This window comes from Oxyura jamaicensis, chromosome 23, assembly GCF_011077185.1.
Source record: "Oxyura jamaicensis isolate SHBP4307 breed ruddy duck chromosome 23, BPBGC_Ojam_1.0, whole genome shotgun sequence".
Lineage (NCBI taxonomy): Eukaryota > Metazoa > Chordata > Aves > Anseriformes > Anatidae > Oxyura > Oxyura jamaicensis.
Genome location: NC_048915.1, coordinates 5,711,006 through 5,735,286, shown reverse-complemented (window position 1 = coordinate 5,735,286; position 24,281 = coordinate 5,711,006). Strand labels below are relative to the sequence as shown.

General features: G+C 64.2%; 1 protein-coding gene across 1 annotated transcript in view; it reads left to right on the top strand.

Moving 5' to 3' along the window:
* Positions 1-23,529: 23,529 nt before the first annotated feature.
* The window catches only part of ADGRB2 (adhesion G protein-coupled receptor B2), a 36,754-nt gene continuing 36,002 nt past the window's right edge, over positions 23,530-24,281 (top strand). The window contains exon 1 of the mRNA XM_035345492.1: positions 23,530-23,536. The gene's annotated coding sequence lies outside the window, so the exon portion shown is untranslated. The remainder of the gene's footprint in view (positions 23,537-24,281) is intronic.

Here is a 24,281-nt window from a genome sequence, read left to right as displayed (position 1 = left end):
AGCCAAGGGGCCCTAAATAAACCCCAGCCAAACCCATGGGGTCGGGGTGGCAGCGGGTGCCCAGGGAGGGGGCTCGCGCCACCGCTCATCTGCGTGATCCCCCCTCCGCCCACCGCCGCGGCTGCAAAAGGTTCTTTTAATCAGGGGTAATTTTATGCATCATTAATATCAGGCCTGATTAGAAGGAAGGAAAGTTCAGCCGAGGGGAAGATGAAAGGCGGCGGCCGCCCCCTCTCCCCTCGCCGCGGGCGCGCGGCTCCTTCGGGGCTGCCGGCACGGGGCCGCGGGCGAAGCATCCATGGGGGGGACAAACGGGGGACAAACGAGGCCCCCAGAGGCCGAGCGGCTGGGGAAGGGGGGGATCAGCAGGATTTGGGGGTGCTCCATACATCCCCGTGCTCCTGGCAGCCCCGTCTGGCGCAGTCTCCGGGGATTACTCGCTTTCTTCGTTAATGCCATTTTACGCATGTAATTTGCTTTGTAGCTTCTCCTGCATCAAAGGTGGTTCTGTCACGGGCGGTGCATCAAACGCCTCGAAATCCCGTCCCCGGGCTGCTCGGGGAAAGCCGAGGTCTCCCCGGGCCCCCGGGGCTCCCTGCTTTCCGCCCTGGCTCTGCCCGAGGGGCCGGCAGCGGATGCGATGTGTTGGGGTTTCACAAAGGCATTTCTGTCCGCTCTGATGCGATCTGGGAGGGGAATTGTTCTCTAATTGTCTTGGCTGAGGACCCGCTGATGGGGCTGGGGGGGTCAGGGGGTCCCCATCCTCAGGACCAGGACGGGGTGGCTCCGCTCCCCGGGCACGAGCCGTGCCGTGGCAGCAGCAGTTGGCTGAGCAAACGGCTCCGGCTCCTTGGAGAGAACCTCGTTGCTTCCTCTTCCTCATCCTCCCCGGCTTGCTTTCCCTTCATGTGTGGGTACAGACATAAATTAGAGCCTCTGTGAAGAAAACAACATCTGTTTACCCTCCTCAGACGCACAGCTCATGAAAGGAGGAGAAGAAGGCGCCCGGCCGCCCACCCCGAGTGGGCTGGTGGCTCCAGCTCCCAGCACGGCGGTCCTGGCCCTGCAGGATGGGGATGGAGCTGGGGCGGGAGGGGGGCAGCTGTCATTATCCAAGGTGTTGGGAGGAAAAAAGCCGTCCCAGAAGCAAGGGAGGTTTAATTCCTTGTAAAGTGCGGGGTATAAAATCTAAATGCCGAAAGAACCTTTACCGCCAGGGTGTAAATTTACGAGGATTTACCCGAGAGAAACTTGGCACGAGTCCCTGCTGCACGGGCTGAAATGTTGCTTTGCCTCCCGTGGGTGTTCACCGGGGTAAGAGCTCGCCCCGTCTGTTCCCGCTCGGGCCAGCGTGGCGGCGGGAGGGGAAAAGTTTCCAATTTGTCCCCAAAGTTGGCCCGGAGTCACTGGTGGGGCCGTGCTGGGCGCTGCCCTGGGGGCTTTGGGCTCCCCAGCCCCAATTCCCCTTCTGGTTCCTTCACCAGGCCGGGGTGTCCCGGAGGGGCGTGGAGCAGCCCCGTACCCGTCCCCGCGGTCCCCTCGTGGTGCTCGCGGTGTCCCCGTGCCCGGGGCTCTCCCCACGCTCGTGCCCCAGCCGTGCCCGAGCCCCGCGTGCGGCTGCCCCAGGGGAGCTGCTGGTCCCCGGGGACCGCGGCAGCGTGGGCACGGGGGAGCTGCGAGAGTCCCGGGGGAGCTGCAAATCCCCCCGGCGGGGAGCTGCTGATGAGCGTGAAATAAATTAACGGCTAATTGGATCAAAACATCTCGGCGGCTTTGTTTCCTCGCCGCCACTCGCTGCCGAGGCTGGGGGGGGAGTGTGAGCGCAGCCGCCGGCTGCCAGCTGCAGGGTGTGGGGTGGGATGGGGGGGGGCTGGGAGGTTTGGGGGGCTGGGAGGTTTGGGGGGCTGGGGGCATGGTCTGAGCCAGTCCCCATTGCTGTGGCCGCAGGCTCGCCGTGCCAGCAGTCCCCGTGCCTTCTCGGTGAGAGCACTGCACTCACAGCGCCGAAAGGTCCCGGTGGCCAGGTCAGCAGCCCCGAGCGTTAACAAGGCACGTGTTTAATTAAACACCACCTTCCCCCCCCCCCGTCCTCCCCTCCCCGTGCCATTCCCCGTGCCCTTTCCGAAGGCAGAGGCTGTGATTCAAGGCCGCTCTTTAACTGCCAGCCCAGGATTTTGGAGTAAAATATGAAAAGCGCAAAGTTCCCCTCTAATATTAACTGTAATGAGATAAACTTAATTGAACGTTTTTACGATGTCATACTCATTTCCCTTTTTAATTAGGTCCTTCTTCCATAACGACACGAAACCATACGATTGTGGACTTCCAGGAGCTGTTCATTATGGAGAGCTCTGAAAAACCGAAATTGGCCGGAGGGCTCCGGGCTGCCGCAGCGGCACGCGCTGGGGCTTTGAGGGGGGCTCGGGGGCAGCGGTGGGGTCTGCGCTGCGTGGGATGAGCCTTGGGGAGGGCTGGGGCTGGCGGCGGGGGGAGGAGGAGGAGGGGGAGGAGATGCAACAAATGCAACCCCTGCCCTGGCCAAGCTCCCCTTGCTGCTGGGCTCTGCCTTCCCTGTCGTCGCCGTCTCCGAACCAGGAATTAATTGCACTTAGCAACATAAACAACCTAATAAAATGGGGGGGGGGGGGGGGAAGAGGATGAAAGATGAGCCACCGCTTTGATTTAATGGCCTGCTCGCCAGGGAGTCGCTGGGGACTGCAGCAGTGGGCTGCCTGGGCGCACAGGGGCTGGGCAGCCCCCACAGGACCCCCGTGGCAGGGGGCTGTGCCTGGGCCCCTCCTGCCTGGTGGGTGCAGGGGTGGCCTCAGCACCCCCTTGTCCTTGCCAGGCGTCCCACAGCTGGCTGGGAGCCACCCCATGAGCAGTGATAGCAGGGAGGGGTGTGGGCAGCTTGAGCCCCATCTCCTCCCCACTGCGCAAACCTGATTTCTCCTGATTTTCTCCCGATTCTCCCAATTTTCTCCCGATTCTCCCAATTTTCTCCCGATTCTCCTGATTTCCCCAGCTCACCACTTCGAGGTGGGGATGAAAGGGCAGGAGATGGCAGCTGCACCGCATCAGGGACAGGGGACAAATGGGACAAAGGGGACACGGGGCTTTGGGGAGTCACGGCACCGAGCGGGCACCGCGGGGGTGCCCGGCGCAGGACACCGCGCGCCCTGTGCTGGCTGGAGCTGAGCACCCACGGGATCGGGCTGGGGTGGGCGCACAGAGCTGGGGGAGCGGAGCCGAGCTCCGGCCCCGCGCTGCCCGCCCGTGATGCTCCGCGGTTGCCTCGCTCCCTGTGGGGCCGGCGAGCGGGTATTTTGCAGGGGAGAGCACTTAGTGCATTAGCGGCGGCTTCTCCGCGCACGAAGGCTGCCGGTAATTAATCATTCATACAGCTCTGGGACCCCAGCACCGCTGGCAGGGAGTAATTACACCTCTCGTGCTCCTCGCGCTCCTCTTCCTCGCCGCACTGCCGCAGCCCCAGCCCGGCCAAAAAGCAAAAGTTTTGACAAGTTGATCAATGAGGCCAGGGCGGGGGCCGCTCCGGGGGAGAGGTAATTAGAGCAGAAAAAGGGGCCCGGAGGAGGCAGCCCTTCTAATGGAGCGGCCGGGCGCGGGTTGTGCCATGCTGCTGCTGGGAGAAAGGGGCTGAAAGCCGGAGCGCGGCCCCGCTGAGCACCGCTGAGCACCGCTGAGCACCGCTGAGCACCGCATCGGCACCGGCCCCGCGGGTGCCCCAGGTGGGATGAGGCTGGGGATGTGCCGGGGTTGCTCTGGGTCCAGCTTCCTCAGCTCGAGAGGCAGCAAAACCCAACAGCAAGAAGAGAAAGAAGGAAAAGCCAGCACTGTTTGGGATTTAGTTTGCTTCCCCAGCCGTGCACCGAGGCCTGGGCTGGGCTTGCGGAGGAGCTCGAGGGGCTCTGTGTGCGCCCGGGAGCCGTGCAGGGGACGGGGCTGAGCCAGCTGGGCTGAGCCGCACGGCCGTGGCTTGGAGCCTGTTGTCAGCCCCAGACCAAAACATCATTAGGCAAAAACGCGCGGAAAAAATCTTGGTCCTTAAAAATGCAAATAACATGCGATGCTGAATGTCCTTGTTTGTCTGTAATTGCAAAATTCTTAGACTCAATCAGCCAAAGATAAACTGTGTTATTTAGGAGCAATTTGAAAGCAGACAAATTGAAAACAATGGGCCGGATTCAGCTTTCAGCTGCTCCTGAATGAGCCCAGAGCATCCCTGCTGGATCAGCAGGGCCGGGGGATTTACACCGCCGGGACGGATCCGCGCAGCGCCGCCAGCCGCAGGGCACGCAGGACGCCCCTGAACCCTCCCATCCCCTGGGGCCGCATCCTGCCCGGCGTGGCGTGCCCCCTGCCCTCATCCCGGAGCTTGGCAGAGGGAAATGCCGGGTGAGGGGGCTCGCAGGGGTGCCCCCCCGGTGGTGCAGCTCTGCTTTACATCAGGTGCTGCGGGGAGCCCGGGCACAACGTGAGCCCCCCGCGCCTGGCGCTGGCACCGTGTCGGGGCTGGGTGCTGGCAGCGCTCCCCCCTGCTGATAACCAGGCGCGTGCTCGGCTCCGCTCCTGGAGATGGAAGTTGTGCCCGCGCCGCCCCTGCTCGCGCCGCAATAAATCACGGCAGGGCAGAGCCCTCCCTGCGCGCCCAAACCCACCGGGGGGGCGCAGGCGGCGGAGTCCTGGGGGGAACACGGCCCCGGCGGACACCCAGGCCTCCCTCCTGCCCCTGCTTAATTAGCTGCTGCTCGTCAGGCCTAACAAGGAGAGGGAGAGGGGCTGCAATGGGAAGCCCGGCCGTCCTGCGGGGTTTTCCAGTGGGGCTGCGGAGGGGAGGCCGGGGGCGCCGAGGCGATGGTGTTAAACCGGTCCCCTCTCCCTCCCCGTGCAGACCTACAGGAATGCAAACAAGATACCCTTTAAGCGCGTGCTTCCTGGCCATCCGTCACAGCATCCAGACTTTATTACGCTCTACTCTATATGTTATAAATTACATTTTAATGATAAATTACGCACTCGTAATGCAAACTGCAGCCTCACGTTGTTGTTAAAAACAATAATAGATTTGTAGAAAGCGAAAAGAGGGAAATGCATATTTATGAGGTTGGGCAGTTGGGGGAAAAAAGGCAATTGTTATCTGAAATATCGGGATTTATGGCTTACTTCCTGGTGTAAAAGGCCTTCTTCGTGTCTCCTGGCGCTCAGCGCTGACGAGGAGGGGTGGACGGTGCCGGAGCACTCGCTGCACTCCGGCGTTGGGCGATGCCGTGCGCCTTTGGGTGCCCCGGGGCCGGGCCGTCCCTGCACCCCGCTGGCTCTCCCCATCCCTCCTGGCTTTGCTGGGTGCTGGTGGGGGCCTGGGGGTCACCGAGAGCCCCCGGGCTGTGCGGAGGGGCACAGCCAGGGTGGAGCAGGAGGTGACAAACACCTGGTGCGGGGCAGGGCGCAGAGGGCTCACGGAATAACCACGGGGTGACCCGGGGCGTGCAGCTGCTCCGGGAGTGGGGAGGGGAGCGGGGAGCCCCCCAGAGGTTAATTTAACCCTGTCATGGTGGAGCACTGCTGTAATTAGGCTTCCCGCGGCGGTGCCGCGGCACTGTCAGGCAGCCCTAACGATGGCAGCTAATTAGTGCTTGCACGAGCTCCGCGCGCTGGTGCTGCCGGGCAGGGTGCCCCACGCAGGTGCGGGGAGGCCGGGGCTGCAATTTGGGAGGCTGCGAAGGGGCTGCGACAGCGGGGGGGGGGCGTTTGGAGCCCTCCCTGGCAGCAGAGATGGGTGCTGAGCAGCGAGGAGGAGCAGGAGGAGGGAGTTTTTGGCGTGCGGCCCCTCTCCTGCGCCGTCTCTGCTCGCGCTTCCCTTCCCAGGCGTGAGCTGGGCATGGCTGCGTGCAGAGCAGGTCCGGATGGGGCCGTGCGCCCGTTCTGTGGGGGCTGCTCGTTGAAAACCAGCCCGGAGCGTGGCCCCCTGTGGGTGCAGGGCTCCCTGAGGACAGCGGGGAGCTGGGCAGGGTGCGGGGCTGGGCGCCCTGAGCTGCGTTTGGGGGGGGGACACGCAGCCCCCCGCGCTGTCAGCTGCCAAGTCGGTGCTTTTGTCTGCACATCCATTACGGGAGCAGCTTTTGACTTCGGCAGAGATCGCGTCTCTGGCCTTCAGCAAATGGTTTTTTCAAGGTGAACGTCAGCTTTCTGCCAGAGCCGAAGCATTTGGGAGCTTTTAAAAGAGCATCCTTTATTCGGCAGCAGCAGCTGGAGCCCCTAAGTGGGATCAAGGCTCCGTGCTCTGACCCCCCCCCCCCGGCTCCCACCCGCAGCAGCACCTGGGCAAGGAGCTGGGGGAAAGGAGCACAGGGAGGAAAAGGAGAGGCAGGGACGGGGGGCACGGGGCTGCACCACCAGCTGGGGGCTCTGCGTGGCCCCAGAGCCGGGGAGAGGAGCGGGGCTGGGGTCTGGAGGGTGGCACGGCTGGCAGGGGCAGCAGGAGCCTGGCCTCAGGCGATGCTCGTGTTCAAAGCCCGCAGACTGCCAGCACGAGGGGTGGTGGCAAGGCGAGAAGGAGGAGAGCGAGCTGGCAGCGGGGGCAGAGAGGGGGAGATTCTGACACCGGCGATGCCCGGGAGCTGTCTTGGGGGTGAGGGGTGAGCCACGGGGCCCTGCAGGTGGTGGGGTCGTCCTGGTGCCCACCTCCAGCGGGTGCAAAGCGCAGCACGGGCTGTGCTGTACCTTACCGTGCTGTGCAGCGCTGTGCCATGCTGTACGGTGCTGTACCGTGCCGTACCGTGCCGTGCCATGCTCTCCGCACACACTGGCACCAGGAGGGCTGTGCGGGAGCGCAGGGGGCTCACTCGGAGCACCTGAATGATTTATGCATCGGCAGCATTTACCCCACGCACGAGCGCCCACTGAGTTTCTGCATGGGCACCCGAGGAGCGCGTGCATGACCGCCCGATTGCCTCATGCATGGGAGCGTGGGCAGCCCCCCCCCGGAGCCCCCAGCACTGCCCATGGGAGCGTGGGCAGGGGCAAAGGCATGGGGGGGTGGGATGGAGGCTGGGGCTGCCCCCCCAGCTGCTGCCTGAGCTTAATTGGAGGAGCTGCTGCCGCGGTGTGTCCCAGGCCGCGCTGCCCGTTCTGCGGATCTGGCAAGTGCGAAAGGTAGCCCCTGGCAGTGCTTAAAAAGGGGGGCATTAAAGAGCTGCAGCTGATGGGGATTCTGGGCTTTTTGCAGATGAAAGAGCTGCTCCAGTCGGTGGAAAATCCTGGGTGAGGGAGCCGAGCCCATGAACGGGAGCCTCAGCGTGGGGCAGCCTGGAGGGGGCTCGGGGACCCCTGGGGGTCCAGGGCTGGGCAGCGCGGGTCCCCCCAGCCACCTCCAGCTCTGTGCTGGCCCAGGGCCATTCGCAGCAGCTTTCTGCAACAGGGCAGGGGGACGGGGTGGCTGTGAGAACCGAGCTGGTTTTAGGTTGGCTTCCAGGGGTGCCGCTGCAGACAGTGGTCCGTCCTGACGCCTCCGCGGTGCTGCGGGCCCCAAACCCTCTCTGCTGCTGGGGCTGGGAGATGTGGGGACGTGGGGACACGGGGACAGAGATGTGGGGATGTGCTGGGGCTGTGGGGCAGGGGGCAGGGAACGGCTGAGCATCGGGGGCGAGGCGAGCCGGACCCAGCCTCTCCCGATCTCTCTCTGTTGGGTGAAACAGCAGCCCCTTGGCTATATTTAGGAGGAATGTAGGGCAGGCTGGGGCATCCAAGGCGATCGCCTTCCCGCAGCTGCTCTCGCCCTGCACGGAGCACAGCATGTGAGGGCTGCAGGTCGCTGCCCTCGGGCTCTGCCTGGCGGGGGGGTCCGACGGGGGCAGCCTGTGCGCGCTCCAGCTCTGGCTGGCAAAGCACTCAGAAGATTTCCTCCAAAGGTTTTTTCGCTGCAGGAGGCTCCTGAAGGTGGGACACACATCACACCTGCAGCCGATGAGCCCCGGCGATGCCGTGGCCGTGCCGCTGGGCACAGGGTGCTCCCCACCCCGGGGTGCCCCTCGCCTGCCCCAGCGGTGGGGAGGTGGAGGTGGGGAGCTCCTCGTCTGCGCCGTGCTCCTGGCAGCACGCTGGCACCACGCTCACAGCGATCTCCTCTCAGCAGAAGCCTTTGTTCCGCTGGGCAGGAGTTGTTTAATTCTCCCTAGTGCCATTAGCATAAAAGTACAAAGAAAGGTGAAGGGAGAAAAATCGCTCCTGTCCTGATTCCCCGGCTCTCGGCAGTGTGGTGAGCGCTGCCAGCTGGGGACCTGGCACCAGAAGGGATTTAGTGCTGGCAGCAGCCCCGAGCCCTGGGTGTCCGCAGCCCCCAGGGGTGCTGGGGAGGGTGGAACCCCCACGGCGGGGAGCGGGCACGGGTGCGCTGGGTGTCGGCAACCCTGCTGGGATGGGTCCTGCCTGCTCTGCTCTTGGTCCCTTCGCCGGCTGCCACAAAGCCTTGGGTGGGTGCCAGAAGGGGCTCCCCGCTGCTGTCCTCCTCTCTACAGTCCCAGGGGGTTCCATCCTGGTTTCCCCCTCGGCGGGGGCAGCTCCGTGGAGTGTCCCCACCCCAGCCGACGCAGATGCTGTGGGTTGGGGCGTTACATCTGAAGAGCTGATTAAGTGCCACGGAAGCCGTGTCAGCTCCTTGTCAGGGAGGAGAACACACCGGGGCTGGGGATCAGGCGCTGAGTGACGGCCGGGGACCGCGTGCAGACAGCCCATCAATCACAGCTCGAGCACCGGGGGCGGCCGCCGCGCACCCACCCGGGCGCTGCGGGCACAAGGGGGACGGCGACGACTTGCGGGGAGGTCGCGGCGAGCCTCAGCGGGGGGAGGCTGGGTCTGGGGGTGTCGTTGTGGCACAGCCACAGAGCTGCAGTGCCTTCAGGGGGGTCTGGGTGCTCCTTGCTCGCCGCCCTGGGTGCTGGTGTCAATCTCACCCTTCTCCCATCTGCTCCTAGAGGTGCCGTGAAGCCTCCAGAGGTGCCCAGCTCCAGGTGGTGACGTCTCAGCCTCAAGCGCAGGAGCCGGTGCCCGCATTTGGGGGCAGATTTGGAGATTTCAGCCCAGGCTGAGCCTTCCGGCAGGCAGAACAGCTCCGAGGGCTCTTCAAAGCTGAGGACTCGCTTCAGCCCCAGCGCTGGCGGTGGCGGCGGCTCCGCGGCTGCCTGCTGCTGCCAGCGCGTTTATCGCCTCTTCGCACCCTCCCTCCCCGCCCCACTCTGAATTGGGAATTTCTCGCACGGCTGCGGAGCTGCGTGGGGGGAGCGGGGACAGCTCAGCACCCCCACGCTGCCAGAGGCTCGGGGATTTTGGGGGGGGGTCCCTGCCTCCAAGCTGGGGACCGCGGCACGCTCTGGGGTCCGGCCGGGCTGCAGGAGCTGCGGGTCCTGCGCGGCTTCAGCCTCCTCCTGTCTCTTTTCATGCTTCATCTCTCCACCTGCAGAGCATGAAGGCTGGCCAGAGGCCACAGTGCTGGCTACACCAGCTCAGCCCCCACTGCCCATGGCCGCGGCCTCGGGGCTCTGCCCTGCCCGGGTGGAGCAGCCTGGGGCCCCGCAGCGGGGAAGCACCGGGGCGGCGGCGCCTCTCCGCAGGTATAAATAAATGTGAAATGATCGTGTGTTCTTCGGGGAGCATCCAGCCTTTCCTCCCTTTCCCTTGGCTAATTAATTTAATGGCTTTATGATTGCAAAGAGATTAGTTAGGAGCTATATTAGCTATATATAGAGGTACAGAGGGGGCTATAGATAGCACATCAAAGGGAGAGCGGCCCCCGCGCCCCCACAGCTGACAGCGCAGGGAGGCCTCGGGCACGGGGCCAGGGTCCGGACCCACCGCAGGCCACGAGGGACGTCCCCGGTTTGAAGGGCTGGGGGCGAGGGAGGTCTGGGTGCTCTCAGGTGCCCGTGGGGGTGTCATTGCCAGCACGGGGGGGGGGCCGTCAGGAGCCGCACCGCCATCCCCGTGCCACTCGGCCTTTGTGCCGCGGTCGCCTTCGGCTCTCCGGAGGCAGCGAGCTGCGGATTGACTTTGACAAACACAGCCCAGGAGCTGCGTCTTGGCGGATGCAAATTATTCAGCAGTTCCGGGAAAAACGCTCCCAACACCACACTGGGGGGGTGTGGGCTGCAGCACCCTGTCACATCCCCCCCCCCCCCCAACAGCTGCACCAGGTCCCTGCGGCCATCGGCACCCCCTGGGGCGCATCCGTGGGGTGGGTGCTGGAGAGGGCAGCGGGTGCACGGCCGAGCCACGAGCTGTGTGTGCACGTCCCCAGCCATGCAGGGAGATGTGCTCAGCCCCAGCTTGTTGCAGGATCGCAGCTCACTCCTCGGGGCCAGTCTGGGCAGGAGATTAAGCTATAAGCACGGCTCCGAGCCGTGTGCTGGGGCTATTCCAAAATTGGCCGGGAGCTGATAATAAAGGAGATGAAGATCTGGAAATGTCTCCTGGGGTTGTTTTGCAGATCTGATTTGCCAGACTCCGGGCAGGTAGAGCTTGCAGAAAAGGCTGTTGTCAGCTGAGATTCAATTCATGCTCAGAAAAAAAAGCAGCAGTGAAGCTGTTCCTGGCAGCGAGCCGCGGGCAGGGCCATGCTCTGCGCGGTGCCGGGGCGGCACGGAGCCAGGGCGAGGAGCCTGTGGGTGCCCGTGGGTCAGACGGCCCAGCCCGGTGCGGGACGAGCTGGTGCCGACCCAAGCAGGAGGAGTTTGGGGGGAGAACCGGGGCTTGGTGCCTCTCCCCTGGCTGCCAAAACGCCTGCGCCTGCCTGGCCGCGTGTGCCTTGTGGAGGGGCGCTGGCGTGGCCTGGGGGCAGCGATGGAGGTCTGGGGCTCACCCCCTGCCCGCTGTGCTCCTGACCCTGTAGGTGAGCTCTGCCTTGGCTTCACAAAGTCCAAAGCCCTCCGAGGGCTGAGTGGGTGAATACTTGAGGGGAGAAAGGGACCAGGAGGCGAGGGGAGAAGTCGCTTGGAGCCAGCCCTTCCAGAGGTGGCATTTCAGCAGATGGAGGAGCGGAGCTGGCATTGCAGCCGCTGCCGTCTGAGGAGGATGTGAGAGAATTGCAAATACGGAGAGGCTGCTCCGGCTGCCTCAGCCCTGGGGGAGCCGCTGCCCCCCGAGATCTTAACCAAACACCAGTCTGGGGCTGGTGACCCGGAGCTGGCTCCTTGTACCAATGCCACCAGCCCTCGGAGGTGGCAGGCACCGCTTTCAGGGCTCGGGGATCATTTCAGGGTGCCACCAGCCCCGCACCATCACCGCCAGTCGGGACGGCGCCGCGGCCGCCTGAGCTCTGGCAGGAACGTGCACAAACCGGGCTCTCCCGCAGAGCCCTCCAAACACTGAGCGCTATTTTCATTCCGAGGGTTTTGGCATTAATATTTATCTATCAGCAGCTTGTAATTAGGCCTTTCAATGATGCTCCTGTAGTTGGTTGAAGGAGATAAATGCAGATGATCTGTGAGTGGAGCGGCAGGCTTGCTTGGCTATGTGCTTCGCGTCTAGATTGATAGCGGGGCTTGCTTAAAATTTTCCATGATGCTTTTCCCCGTGCCACCGCTCCTGCCCAGCTGGCTGGGCCGTGGTGACGGCCGTGCCAGGGCGCGGGGGGACGCAGCGGTACGAATTCCCCCTCCAGGCGTTTAACTCTGTGTTCTCCCAACATTTTGGGGCCTTGGTGGCTTTCTGCAGCAGGGACGAGAGCCGGAGGCAGGGCCAGGCAGTGCAGGGGGCAGAGGGCTGCGGGGCAGGGTCCTGCAGGACAGCCACCGCGGTCCCCAGCGAGCCCGGCCCTGTCCCCACCAACCCGGTGGCGGTGCCAGCTGCAGAGGGACGTCCCCATCTCCCCATCCTGGTCACACCATGCTGGGCTCCACTAACAGGGGCTCCCGAGGCAGGTCGCACAGCACCACGTCCGTGCCCATGCGTGGCACCGCGGGCACCATCCTGCCTCCTGCAGCGGCTCGGTGCGGCCGCCTCTCGGGCAGCGCACGGCTCCGCGCCGGCATCCCGGGCCCGGTGCAGCTGCTGCCGTGGCAGGAGCCGCCCGGGTTCCTCCCGGCCCCGCGGTCTCTCTCTGTGCTGCTTCCCATCTGCTGTATTATTTCAGCATTTAATTATTTACCGCGGGCTGTGTGGGCGGCTGTACAGAGGCAGTTATTGCTTAATTGAGCTACTTGACTCCGGCGCTGCCAAAATAATAACACGCACACCAAAAATGGGCCCCGGCCACGTGGCCCTGGTGGGACAGCCCTGTCCCCGGGGTGCTGGGGGCATCGCCCACCGCCTCTCCCCGTGCACGATGCCCACCTCGGCCCCAATCCCATGGGCACAGCTCCCGTGGCTGCTGCAGGACCCAGCTGGGACAGGAGCCCCGTGGGAGCAGCGCACCCAGTGCATGCGGAGCTGGGGGCTTCACCCCCAGCCCGGGCTGGGAACATGGATATTTGCAGCATTTCCCTGCTCCCAGCCCCAGGCTCTGCCTGTCCCCTCCGCCACCGATTTCCTGTGACCTCCCCATCTGCTGCCAGGTCTCGGTGTCCCCAGCACCGCTGCGCAGGCCCCCTGCCCCTGCGCTGGCAGGGAGGAGGCTCCATCCGTGCTGATTTCTGAGAACGAGGAGCTCCGCGGATGAGAGCGCGGGGAAATTGATGTTATTACGGGATCCAGCAGGATGCAGATTGTGGCAGAGCAAACATCTGCCCGCTCCTCTTCGGGGAGCCCCAGGAAGGGGAGAGGAGGCTGCGGGGCTGCTCGCGTCTGTCCCTGCAGCGGGGCCGGGGATGATGGAGGAGGTGGAGGAGGTGGAGGAGCCGTGAAATGGCAGGAGGGAAGCAGAGAAGACCCCGGCGGGTGTGCTGGGGGGGCACAGGGGTGTGTTTGTGCCCACCCGTGCGTGTGGCATGCACACAGCTGGGGGCACACCTGCACCTCCGTTGTGTGTGGGTTTTGTGATGGGACAATGGGGCTCAAGGTTTCCAGAGGACAAAAGGCAAGGGGGGCTCTGGCGTGGCAGGGTGAGCGTGCACAGGGGCTGGGGATGCGGCTGCGGGCTGGGACAGGGGCTGCAGGCTGGGTGCTCGCGGGCAGGGTGGGTGCTCGTGGGGCTGGGGACGTGGGACCGGGGCTGGCTGGACCCAGCTCCCACCGCGGTCCCCGTCTCCGCGCGCTCTCTCCAAGCTGTCACGTTGGAAGCGGCGATTTGTCAGCCTCTAAAGGCTGCCGGGACTGTGTGTGCCTGGAGGTGATGGCTTCTGGTGGGTAAGGGATGGGGCCATAAATAAGCTCCGTGATGCTCCTCTCCATGGCAAAGCAGCCAGGCGGGGACCTTCGTCTTCGCTCAGCGCATCCATCACTTGACCCCGTGCCGCAGCCCTCTCCCGACGTCCCCAGGCTGTGGTGGTGGGGACTGTGGGGACAGAGCAGGGACAGCGGGGAGCTCGGCTGCCCTTCTCCTTGGTCTGCAGGGCCGAGCTTGATGCGTGGGGCAGGATGTGTGCGGGGTGCAGGGAGTTCCGAGGGGCTGGAAGGGCCCTCTGGGGTCCCTGTCCCTGCAGGGTGTTGGGGTTGAGCCCGAGGTGGGCGAGCTGGGTGTGGGACAAGGACAGGGCCACCCTGATGGGGACACCGTGGGGCTCTTGGGTCCCTAATGAGGGCAGCAAGTGGCACGGGGGGGACAAGTAGGGGGGAGCTCGGAGCTGTGCCCCCAGCATGATCCCTGCGCTGGGACCCCGCGGGGCTGGGTGCGACCCTGCTGGGACCCTGGGACACGGAGCTCCAGGGCACAGAGCGAGGTGGGTGCATCATGTACAGGGAGCTGGCTGCAGCTGGGGACACCTTGGGGTTGTCCCCAGCCCCATGGAGGTCACCAAGCCCCCCAGGCTGCCGTGTGTCTTCGGGGCCCCCGCAGAGCAGGCCGTGGCCGAGCGTGTGCCTCCCACCGGTGGGGAAGCGGCTGTGTGCGGAGAAATAAATTAATTAAAGCCATCAAATAAAACAGCACAACAGCCCCAGTGGGATCCTCGCTAATGCATTCACTGGTTGCATTTAGGTATTAATGCCCTGACGGGAGGGCTTTAATTACGAGCCTTTAAGGCCGGCTTCCTCCCCCCCACCTGAGCATCCCTGGCAAAGCCACCCAATGCCCCATCAGCACCGGGGCTCTGCCACCATGTCCCCGTGTCCGGCACCATGTCCCTGCCCCAGCCACCCTCCTGATGCCTCGCCGGGGCCCACCGTGAGCATCTCTGTGTTATCATGAAGCCGGCACAGCGAGGCGAGCCCCCCCGCGCCCCCCACGCTGCCGTAACCCGCCGAGAGCCGGGGGCGGCGGGGGCAGAGCGCGGCGCGGGGAAAGGGGCCGGCGCGGTGTGGGTTTTGATAAATTGTTGATAATCTCGGATCCTGGAGGAGCTCGTGGGATTTCTTCTTTATTCAGAGAAAGAAGGAAATGCAAATGTGTGAACTTCGGAAGCCCCAGTTCGCTCAGCACACGAGCGTGGCGCTTTCTGCCAGGCTCCTAAAGCTGCCAGGTGGGGGGAGGAGGGGGCGGCTGGGGCTGTGCCGGCACCGAGGGCGCTTTTTGGAGGCAGAGGGTGCTGGAGGGGGGTGCTGGAGGGGCCGGGTGTTCCAGGCATGGTCTGACCCAGCGCCTCTCCCCGGGGCTCCCTTTGCCCATGTGCTCCAAAAGCCTTCGTGCAGGGCTGCTGCTGCTGCTGCTGCTGCTCCTCGTCCTGCCGGGGCCAGCCCTGCCCTGCCCCGCTCGGCCGCCCACATCTTTCCCTCCTCGGGGATGGGATCCGACGGCAGGGTGTGCGCAGCTGAGCCACGTACTGCAGGCTGTTACAGGCTTAACGCGACCTCGGTGGGCGCAAAGGGAGGGACGGGGGCATGCCGAGGGGCTTTGGTTAGTATTTAACAGAGCTCATCCCCGGGGAGGGGAGGGGAGGGAAGGGGGTGGCAGAGCATCTGGGGCCTTTTTGGGGTTGGGGTCCCCAGGGTGTGCCTGGGCCCTGCCAGCCTGCGGGGCTGCCGTTGGCCTCCCCACCACGAGAGGCTTTTACTGAACCCACGGGGGCAGCGGCAGGAAAAGCCACGTCCCCCCTGCGGCCCGCGGCCAGGACAGGAGGGAAGGGGCATTTGTTTCTCTGCCAAATGTATTTATTGCTCTGGCATGCTAGCTTGCGCACCTAATTGTCTTTTAATTGCGATGTAGCTGTATTCCATTGTGGCTTAATTAGCAGCATCCCTTATCTGTGGCGCCGCTCGCGGAGCCCCGGGCTCGGTGCCGGGTGTGGGCAGCTCCTGGGGCATCGATCGGAGGAACGGAGGGGACCACGTCTGAACACAGGCGAGGGAATTGGGGCCTGGGATGGGCACGAAGCTCATAGAAGAGAGGCGCCTGGGGAGCAGCAGAGGGACAGGGCTGGCAGGAGAGGGGCCCCGCTGGGTGCCCAGAGAGACCCCGGCTCGGCCGTTGGGGCTTGGCCCTGGGCGAACCACGGCTGGGGGGGGGGCGGTGCTGCCCCCGCGGTCGGGGCCGCTCATTTGTGTCCCTGCAAGTGTGCCCAAGAGTGCTGTGCTGTGTCCGTGCCCTCCCTGAAATGCTGATGGGGAAGCATCGGTCTGCGGCGCTGATGGGCTCCGCGGCTTCCTCGCGGCCCTTAATTTATCGGGCTGTTATTTTAACTGTACTTTAAAGCAGAGCCATAGCCAGGAAGCGGCTCTCTGAAGAGCCCATCTCGGGGCTTTCTCTCCATTTCCCATCAATGAGTCGGACATAACAAATCTGCTGTTTATAAATCAGCCTCCAGTTCCTCCTGCTGCTCTGTGGTTACCTCCCGCTGCCTGCGGAGCCGCGCTGGGCTATTTCTGACTCATGCATCATCGCGGCAATGAAGAGCCGGGCACCGGGGCTTCGCTGGCAGCTCGCTCGGTGATGCACGAAGTGCAGCGAGCTCGTCGTGCTCGTCAGCAGCCGCCCCGGCCCGGGATGCTGCCGGCTGCTGAGGACGGCTCCTGCTCACCGGTGGCGTGGGCAGGGGGACGCCGGCAGCAGTGCGAGGGGCTGGCAGTGCTGCCACGCTGCGTGGCACAAGGCTCGGCACTGCTGCCCGTCCTGGTGAGGGGCTGTGTGCCTGGGGAAAGCCAAAGTCCTCCAAAGCTGGTGGGAGCGAGCCCGGCCGGTGCCTTGTTGCAATCGCTGCGTTTCCCCCTGGGATGCGCCAACCCCAACCTCGTGGGACAGGAGCAGGGACGTTTGGTGAGGGACAGCACAGCCCGAAGCGCTCGTCTGCCCCTTCTCCTCCAGGTTTCATGCCCTGGTTAGCGAGCGGCCGGTCGGCTCGGTCTGAGCACCTTCCAGCCCGCGGGCCCTGCCAGCTGCTGCCGCCCGGGCACCCCCCAGCTGTGATTCCCCGTCCCGGCCGCGCCATCCCATGGAGCCGCCAGCCCCACTGCAGCTGGGGGGCGAGCACGGCCGCTGGTTCTTCCCCACCATCTCCATCCCCGTCATCGTCTGCGTGGTTTTTCCATCTGAGAGCTTGTAAAATTCGAGCCGAGGAGCCGCCTTCGGAGACGGCAGCTGCCTTCGCGCGGCTGCGAGTGCCAGCAGCAGCGGTTCCGATCGCACGGCTGCGGGCGGGGGATGAGGTGATTCATGCCCGAGGGTCTCTCCGTGCAGCAGATCTGCCCAAAAAATAGTTGTCGGGGCTGGTTTGTGTGCATGTATTTTCCCACCAATAAACTTCTGCCACAATTACCCCATTTTTTATCTTTATGGCCTTCGACGCTGCAGGAGATATTGGATCCATATCAGAGCAAAAGAGGACATGAAAAAAGCTACTAAAAGCAGAGAGGAGATCTGTCAAGCCGTCGGGTGAAATACGCTATTTTGATTAAGCATTCAGCAGGTAACCCAAACATAATTTACGGCGCTTAAGCAGCCGCACGCCAGGCTCCGCTCGCTCCGGGAGCCGCATCCCTCGCAGAGCACCGGGGCGGCATCGCGGGGAGCAGGGACGGCTCCGGGGCTCGGGGCTCTCAAGGGCGCCCTGCCCGGCCCCGGGGAAGCCCTCCCGTGCCTGGGAGGCTGAGGGAACACGGAGGCAGCTTGGTGGTGCTCATGGAGGAAGAGCTGTAAGCATGCAGCCACCGGGGACCGTGGCTTTTGGGAAGAGCTCGGTGGCTCCAACCTTGTCTCTCTTTTTCGGGGGGAAAGTGATCGGCCAACCCAGGAGGGGTCCCCGCTGTGCCCAGGAGGGGAGGAGATGGAGAGAAAACGAGACGTGGGGGTGACGCGTTTGGGCACCCCTGCCCTCCCAGGCACGGCCTCAGATGGGGTGCTGGAGGTGGCACCCACATCCCTCCCCATGCAGGGGCCCTGGGGGGGTGGGCACAGCACCGGGAGCTCAGCCCCCAGACCCAGGGGGGTTCCGGCTGCCCAGGGCCCCTCCAGGCAGCGGGGGCGGCTGTGACGGAGCCTCGGTGGCCGGGCCCTGCAGAGCGCCGGAGCCTGCGCGCGCCGATGGGTGCCGGGCTGCCATTTAGCAGCGCTTAATGAGCACTTGCAGTGTTATGTAAATTTGCTCTTCACTTTCACTCCAATGAATCAAATAAGATCAGGTGCCTTTTTTTTTTTTTTTTTTCCCTTTCTCTTTCAATCTCGGCACAGATCAGCTTTTCTTCCCCCCTTTCCCTTTCATTTAGCAGCAGAGGGATCGCGCCGAGCGGCTGCAGGCGAAGCGATGCGCAGGTTCACAGGCAGCCGGGTGCCAGCACTGCGGGGAGCAGCTGTGCCTGCAGCCCCTGCCCAGCCTCTTCCTCCTTTTCAGGGTTTTTTTTTTCCTCCTTTTCAGGGTTTTTTCCTCCTTTTCAGTGGTTTCTCCTCCTTTTCAGTGGCCAGCAAGTGCTTGGCTTTAAGCGTCGTGAAACGCAGTGAGGGTAGAACAGGGACCGGGCGGAGGGCAAGGTGCTTTGCTTCGCGCTCATCCGTCTCCTGGAAGCACTTTTTAGTTCCTTTCCCTGGTAATTATTCTCGGTACGAGAAAGCATCTCGGCAGCTCTAAGACCTGGGAGGAAATGTGTCAGTCATGTAATGATTTTCTTGATATTTCCCCCCCCTTCAAATGAAAGTTGGCTAATGGTTCGTTTCAAAAAAAATAATTGCCACTGATTTCTCCAAATTGCAGAAAATGTATTAATGACACTTTTCAAGACAGAAATAACACAATTTGCATTTAAATGTGCCTAATCTTTGCAAACTCCACTTGGTATTTTCTTGCAGACACATAAAATACCGAGCGCTCCGGCACATGGCGCGGGTGCTGCGGTGCTGGAGGACGCTGAGGAGCGGTGCAGGGGCGCAGGTGCAGCCAGGGTCGCCGGCGGGGTGGTGACAAGGGGTGACCAGGAGGGACCAGGGGTGGCTCTGCTGCATCGGCTCCATCCCCGGGGCTCAGCCGGCTCCAGCACCCAGCCCAGCTCCACATGTTGCCGATGAAGTTGGGCCACGTGGATTTACCACGCGGCGGAGCGCTGAAAGCAGCCGGCCTCACCACGCTGCTGGGCTCGGGGCGGCTTGGCTTCGTTAATAACCCATCCCTTGATGGCTATTGCTGCCTCGTTAGCGGGAGCCCAGGGGAACTGATAACTCAGCATGGGATGGAGGCACCGGGGCGCGATGGCACTGGGTGGGAGCGCTCGGAGGAAGCGCTCCAGGCTCCCACCATGGTCCCGTGGGCACTGCACAGCCTCGACGCCTTCCTGGCATGGCCCTGGCCCCAGGAGGGATGTGACGGGAACGTGCTGGGCTCTGTGGGCACGTCCCAGCATGGGCACGTCCCTGCCTGGCCCCAGCTTCCCTCTTTTGTCCCAGGCCCCCTGCCACGCAGCCGCTCTCTCCTCCACTGCAGCTGGCGGCGGTGCTGCCGCGGTTTCGTTCTGCATTAGGCAGAATCGCGTTCGGTTTCATGAGCTGAGAACGGGCTCAGGGCTGTTGGAGCCAGGCTTTCGCTGCCTTTGGCAGAGCAGAACCGTGGCGGAGGAGCTAAGAGCAAAATCCCTCGGTAGCTCCAGTGGGAGATGAGAGCAGCAGAGACACCACGGCGGGTCCTGGCTCCGATCTCGCTCCTCCCCAGGACTGAACATCCCCAGCCCCTCGTGCCCGGGGCCGGGCTGCCTGCGCAAGGGGAAACTGAGGCACAGGGCAGCAGGGCACCAGTGACCCCAGGGTAGTGTGGGGCTCAGGTGTCCCCAGCCCTGGGACACCTCCCTCCAGGCCTTGTCCCCCGGTGTCCCCGCTTGCCCTGCGTGCCGCCGCTTCCCTGGCGCTCCCCCATAAATCTCCAGGCACTGACCCCTCCCCAGCGGGGTCCATTGATTTTCCGATGGAAATCTCCTCTCATGTGACAAGCTTCGTGCTGCCCGAACTGGGGTTTTTTAATGGGTCCCAGCAGTGCAGGAAGGCCTGGGCAGGGCAGGCTTGGGGCCGGGTGGGCACGGAGCTGGGTGCTGGCCCCGTGCCGCTCGCTGCCCCCCCGGAAGGCCGGGGACCCTCGGCAGCGCCCCTCTCTCCTCCCCAAGTTATTTTTCCCCTCTCCTCTTCTGTTTCCACTGCAAACAGCTTGCCTTTGAAATTCAAATGTTGCTTTAGCCCTTTCCTCCCTGGCTCCAGGAATATCTCTCTTTTCATCTGAAAATAATTAACAAATGAACAAAACTCCTCTGTGAAATTAAAAATCCTGCCCAGAGGTGACCTCTGGAGCCCGGCGCTCGCTGCCGCGGGGTTGGTTCAGGTGTTTTCTCCCACTCGCTGCCTGGCTTCAGAAGGGCTCATTTACACCTCTCTTCCCTCCTCTCCCTAATTGCATCAAGCCGCATTCCCCCAAAGCTGCTCCTCACTCCCGGCTGCCCCAGGGGCTCCCAAGCCCCCAGCCCCTTCCAGCCCCGTGCTCCCCTCGTCCCGGGGGTCCCCTGGGGCTGTGCCAGCCGTGGATGTCAGGTCTCGCAGCCGGGCTCGGTCTGGCCATCTGGCAGCTCGATTCGGGGCCGAGGTCGGGCGCCGTGGGAGGATAATTGTTGGTGATCAGTAACGAGGAGCCTGGCACAGCACCTCGGCTGCCCTCGCTGCTCGCCCTGCAGGGCTGGAGGTGTCCCCGCTCTGCTCCTTTCCAGCCAGCCCTCAGCTGCTCCGTGCTCGCTGCCTGTGGGCACTGTGGGCTCTGCAGGGCTTTGTCCCCGCGTCGCTGCTCCTCCCAGGGGGTGCCCGGTGCCGTGGGCCTTCCCTGCGCCCAGCCGTGAAGCCGCCAGCCCGAAATGTCTTCCCACGGGAGCAACGTGATGACCCCAGCAGGACGCAGGAAGCCCTGGGGGCGTTTTTCTGGTCTTTGCAGCCCGCTTTGGGTGGACGTGGCTGGGGTCGAGGAGCAGCGATGCACAAGGGAGCGGGGCAGGGGCTGCCGGGCACATCCCTGCTGGGTGCTGGTGCTGAGGGGAGGAGGAAGAAGCCTTTCCCGGTATGGGCAGGGGCTCTGCTGGCTCTGTGACCAGCTGGACGCCGTCCCCACGTGTGGGATGAGTGGCCACGGGTGGGACACCGGTGGGATATCGGCTTGGTGGCAGCTCTGCCAGGATGAACCATCCCCGGGAGCCCGCAGGTTCCCGTCGGCTCCCGTCCTGGCGCCTGGCTCTGGGGAGCAGGGAACAAGCAGCCCCCCCCCACGAAGGCAGCAACCGCCCGTAATTAAACCAAGTGGGAAAGGTTGCCATGGCACCAAAAGCGAGGAAACGAAGCTGCACCTTCACTGCTGCTCCGGAGCCTCGGGGTGGGGCGAGCTGCTCCGCCTGGGGTGCTGGGGTGCTGTGGGGTGGGGGGCACCCCGAGCTCCCTCCGCTAGCCCCTGTCCCCTCCCCGTGTCTGCAGGGGGGCAGCGGTGTCGGGATGGGGCGGCGGTGCTGTGGCCCTGGGGCCGTGCTGTGCCTCTTCCCTGGGGAGCTGGGGTTGTTCCCCGGGGGCTCCCCGCTCCATCCTGCTCTCCCCATGCCCACGCAGCGCCCCGTGCCATGGGGCCACGTCCCCATCTCTGTGCCCCCCCCCCCAAGCTGCGCTTGGCACAGTGCAGGTGGCCCTCGGGGGCTCTCCAAGGGGCTGATGGGGACCCCACCCTGGGGGCTGACAAAATCTGGGGGCATGCCCCCCCCCCAACTTCTCCCTGCACCTGCAGTCACGCGATGGAGCCGCTCCATCACATCCCGTCGTCCTGGCAACGGGCGAGGATGCTGCAGAGACAGCCCCGGGCTGTCCCCTCCGGCTACGGGGGGCTGCCCTCACCCCAAAACAGCCCCTGGAGTGGGACCTGGGGGTCCCCAGCCGGGCGGAGCTGGCGGAGCACCAATTAGTTAATTACCAGCAGGCCACCTGGCCATTAAGCCATCACCGCGGGGCTCTTCTGGGACACGAGCAGAGGGGCTGGGGGGGCTCCTGCTGGGGCTGGGGGCTAGGTACAGCCCTGGTCAGGGCGAGCAATGCTTCCTGCTGCCCGTGGGTGCGGGGAGAGGGGCTGAGGTCTGTGTACGGGGTCAGGACGGCGCCGCCGGTCTGCCCCTGCTGCCGCCCTCTGCAAGCGCAGGGATTTCGCACCAACTTGACAATGGCACTGAAAGAGCCAATTTAGAGCGGGGGACGAGCAGATGTTCAGGTTGTACTCATCTGGGCAAGTTTCCCCCATTGAAAAGCCCCTTGGATCAGTCCATCGTGCACGGAACTGAAATGCCTTTCACACCCCGTTTAATCTCCTTAGCGCCGCGGCAGCTCCCGGCCAGAGGCTTCGGGGCGCCGGCTGTGCCCTGCACGAGGGGCACCCCGAGGTGCCGTGAGGGTGCCGAGGGGGAAAGAGCCTTCTGGGGGAGCTTCCCTTCAGCGGAGGGGCTTCAGAGCAGGGAAGGGGCAGAGAAAGCCCTGCTATGCGGCTGGATGTTGGGGGCAGCCCTGGCTCCAGCCGCAGCCCGAGAGGCTTTCGGGGTGCTGGTGGTCCAGGGGGCTGGGGAGGGGTCTGGGATTTTCCATGAGCCTCCAGCTCGTGCCCATCCACGGCTCCGTCTGCTCCTCCTGGATGCTGTGCCCAGGCTGGGTTTTATTTTTGCCTCTGCCCCACATTTCAGGCTCGTTCCTTGCCCTTTCTCTGGCCTTGTCCTCCTGTTGTGTTTCTGCCACGATAAAAATAGGCAAGGAGGTGCGAAAATAGCATTAAGGCGCTTGAATATGCAAATGCTCTTTGTGCTTGCCCCGTCGCCTCCTCCATCTCAGCAGGACCGATGCTTTCCTGCCCAGCCCAGCCCCATGAGGCTGCTTCAGAGCAGGGAGCTCGGGGGCACGGAGCCGGGCAGGGGGCGAGGGGCTGGGTGCCGTGCTGCGCTGCTGAACCTCCCCGGCAGCTGCTAAAAACCCTGGTTTCTGGCCCAAACCCGGTGAGTGCCATCGCTGGCAGCAGCATGTGGCTCCCTGCGGATGGCCCTGGCCATGGCACCGCTGCGCCCCATCCCGTGGGCAGCCGAGACGAGGAGGGAATGAAGCGCTTGGAGGAGCTGGCAGAGCTCCCTCGGGGAGCCTGTCACTGACTTCAAATCCATCCTTGTTTTTTCCTTCCCACCAGAAATGACAAAATGTGGCTGCTGCCGTGCTGGCGGTGCCCAGCACCTCCGATTGCTGGCCGGAGGGGCCGGGGGGGGGCTGGTTGCTGCCCCTGCAGCTCCGCACCCCTCCCCAGCTGGTGCCAACGTGCGCCTGTGCCCCACGAGGGCTCACGGCTGCGGGGCCGCGATGCCCGAGCCGTGCCCCCCGTCCCGGTGACCAGTGCCCGTGCTGGGTGCTGCACCCGCTGGAGCTCCTGGGATGGGCTGGGGGGGCAGACCCAGCCTGGGAAGCCCCCCCCCGGATAAGGGATGGAGCCCACTGCCCCGTCAGGTCTCTGCCCAGCTTCCCAGGGGAAAACTCAGCTCTGGGCATCGGGGCTGGTGCATTGGAAAGGGGCTTTGCAAACCCAATGGCCTGGGTTCGGTGGTCGCAGTGGTGCTGGCCCAGCTCCAGGTGACATAAAGGACCGGCAGCTTCGTCTCCCCGTCCCCCTCTGGGCAGCTCCTTGCTCGCTCTCTGGGAGCAGCCACCAGGCATGGTGCTTGACCTGCACCGCGTGCACCAAGCACCAGTCGGGGAGCAGCGGGACATTGCGGGGACCTGGGGGGCTGCGAGAGCTGCGGCCCCCTCCCCATCCCACGGGCATCAGGGCCAGCTCAGCCCGGCCGTGGCCGTGCCCCCTCGGCCCTGCCCGGCTCCCACAGCAGGCTGGGGCTGGCAGACGGCGCAGGCTGCATTTACACGGCGATATTTAAAGCCCGACCGGGTGGGAAGCGAAGGAATCAATTTCCCAAGTGGGAGGGCAGGGTGTTATTTTTGTATATCATTGGATGCGCAGCTTAAATCTGGCCCTGGGAAGTGAAGAGGAAACGGGTGGGGAAGGGAAATCACGTCCTGGCGCTGCCGCTCTGCAGGCGCAGGCTCCGGGCACACTGGCAGAATCATTCTGTGGCTGTCTGGGGTGGCAGGAGGGGAGGGGGACCCTTGTGGTGTCCCCATTGGGTCCGTCCCTGCAGCCCAGCAAGCTGCAGCGAGCGCTGGGTGCAAAACGCAGGCGGCGAAAGGGAAGAAAAACCCACCGAGGTTGTGAGGCTGGGAGCTGCTCAGCACGAGGCTTCCAGCTGGGGCCGGGGCCAGGCTCTCCCGTGGCTGCTGCCCCCACCCCAGCTCTGCCCACCGGGGCACAGGCTGCCTTTTGGCCCCAGCCCCTCAGCGCCCGGGGCCCCGAGGCTCCATGCTTGGCGAGCTGCCCCACCGCGGGCGGGTGCTGCGGGTGCTGCGGTGCTCAGCCCGCACCACGGCAGCGAGGGGCCGATCCCGCACCGTGCCGGCTGCGTCCCTCCTGCCCCTGCCAAGGGAGCAAGCAGCCGGGGACGTGCGATCTCCCCACTGCCGAGCCGTCTTCTGTACTTAATTAATTAGTGTTTGTAAAGCTCCAGGATCCTTGGCTGAAAGGCGCTATTAGAAGTGCAAAGTGTTGTTATTAATAATTTACATATGCCGTTCCGCTGCCTCTGTTTGGCTGCCGACGCCTGCGATGCCGATACCGCGACAGCTCGGCTGCGGCTGGACGGGGTTCCACCAGCGGGGTGGGGTGGGACGGGTGGGGTGGGGATGG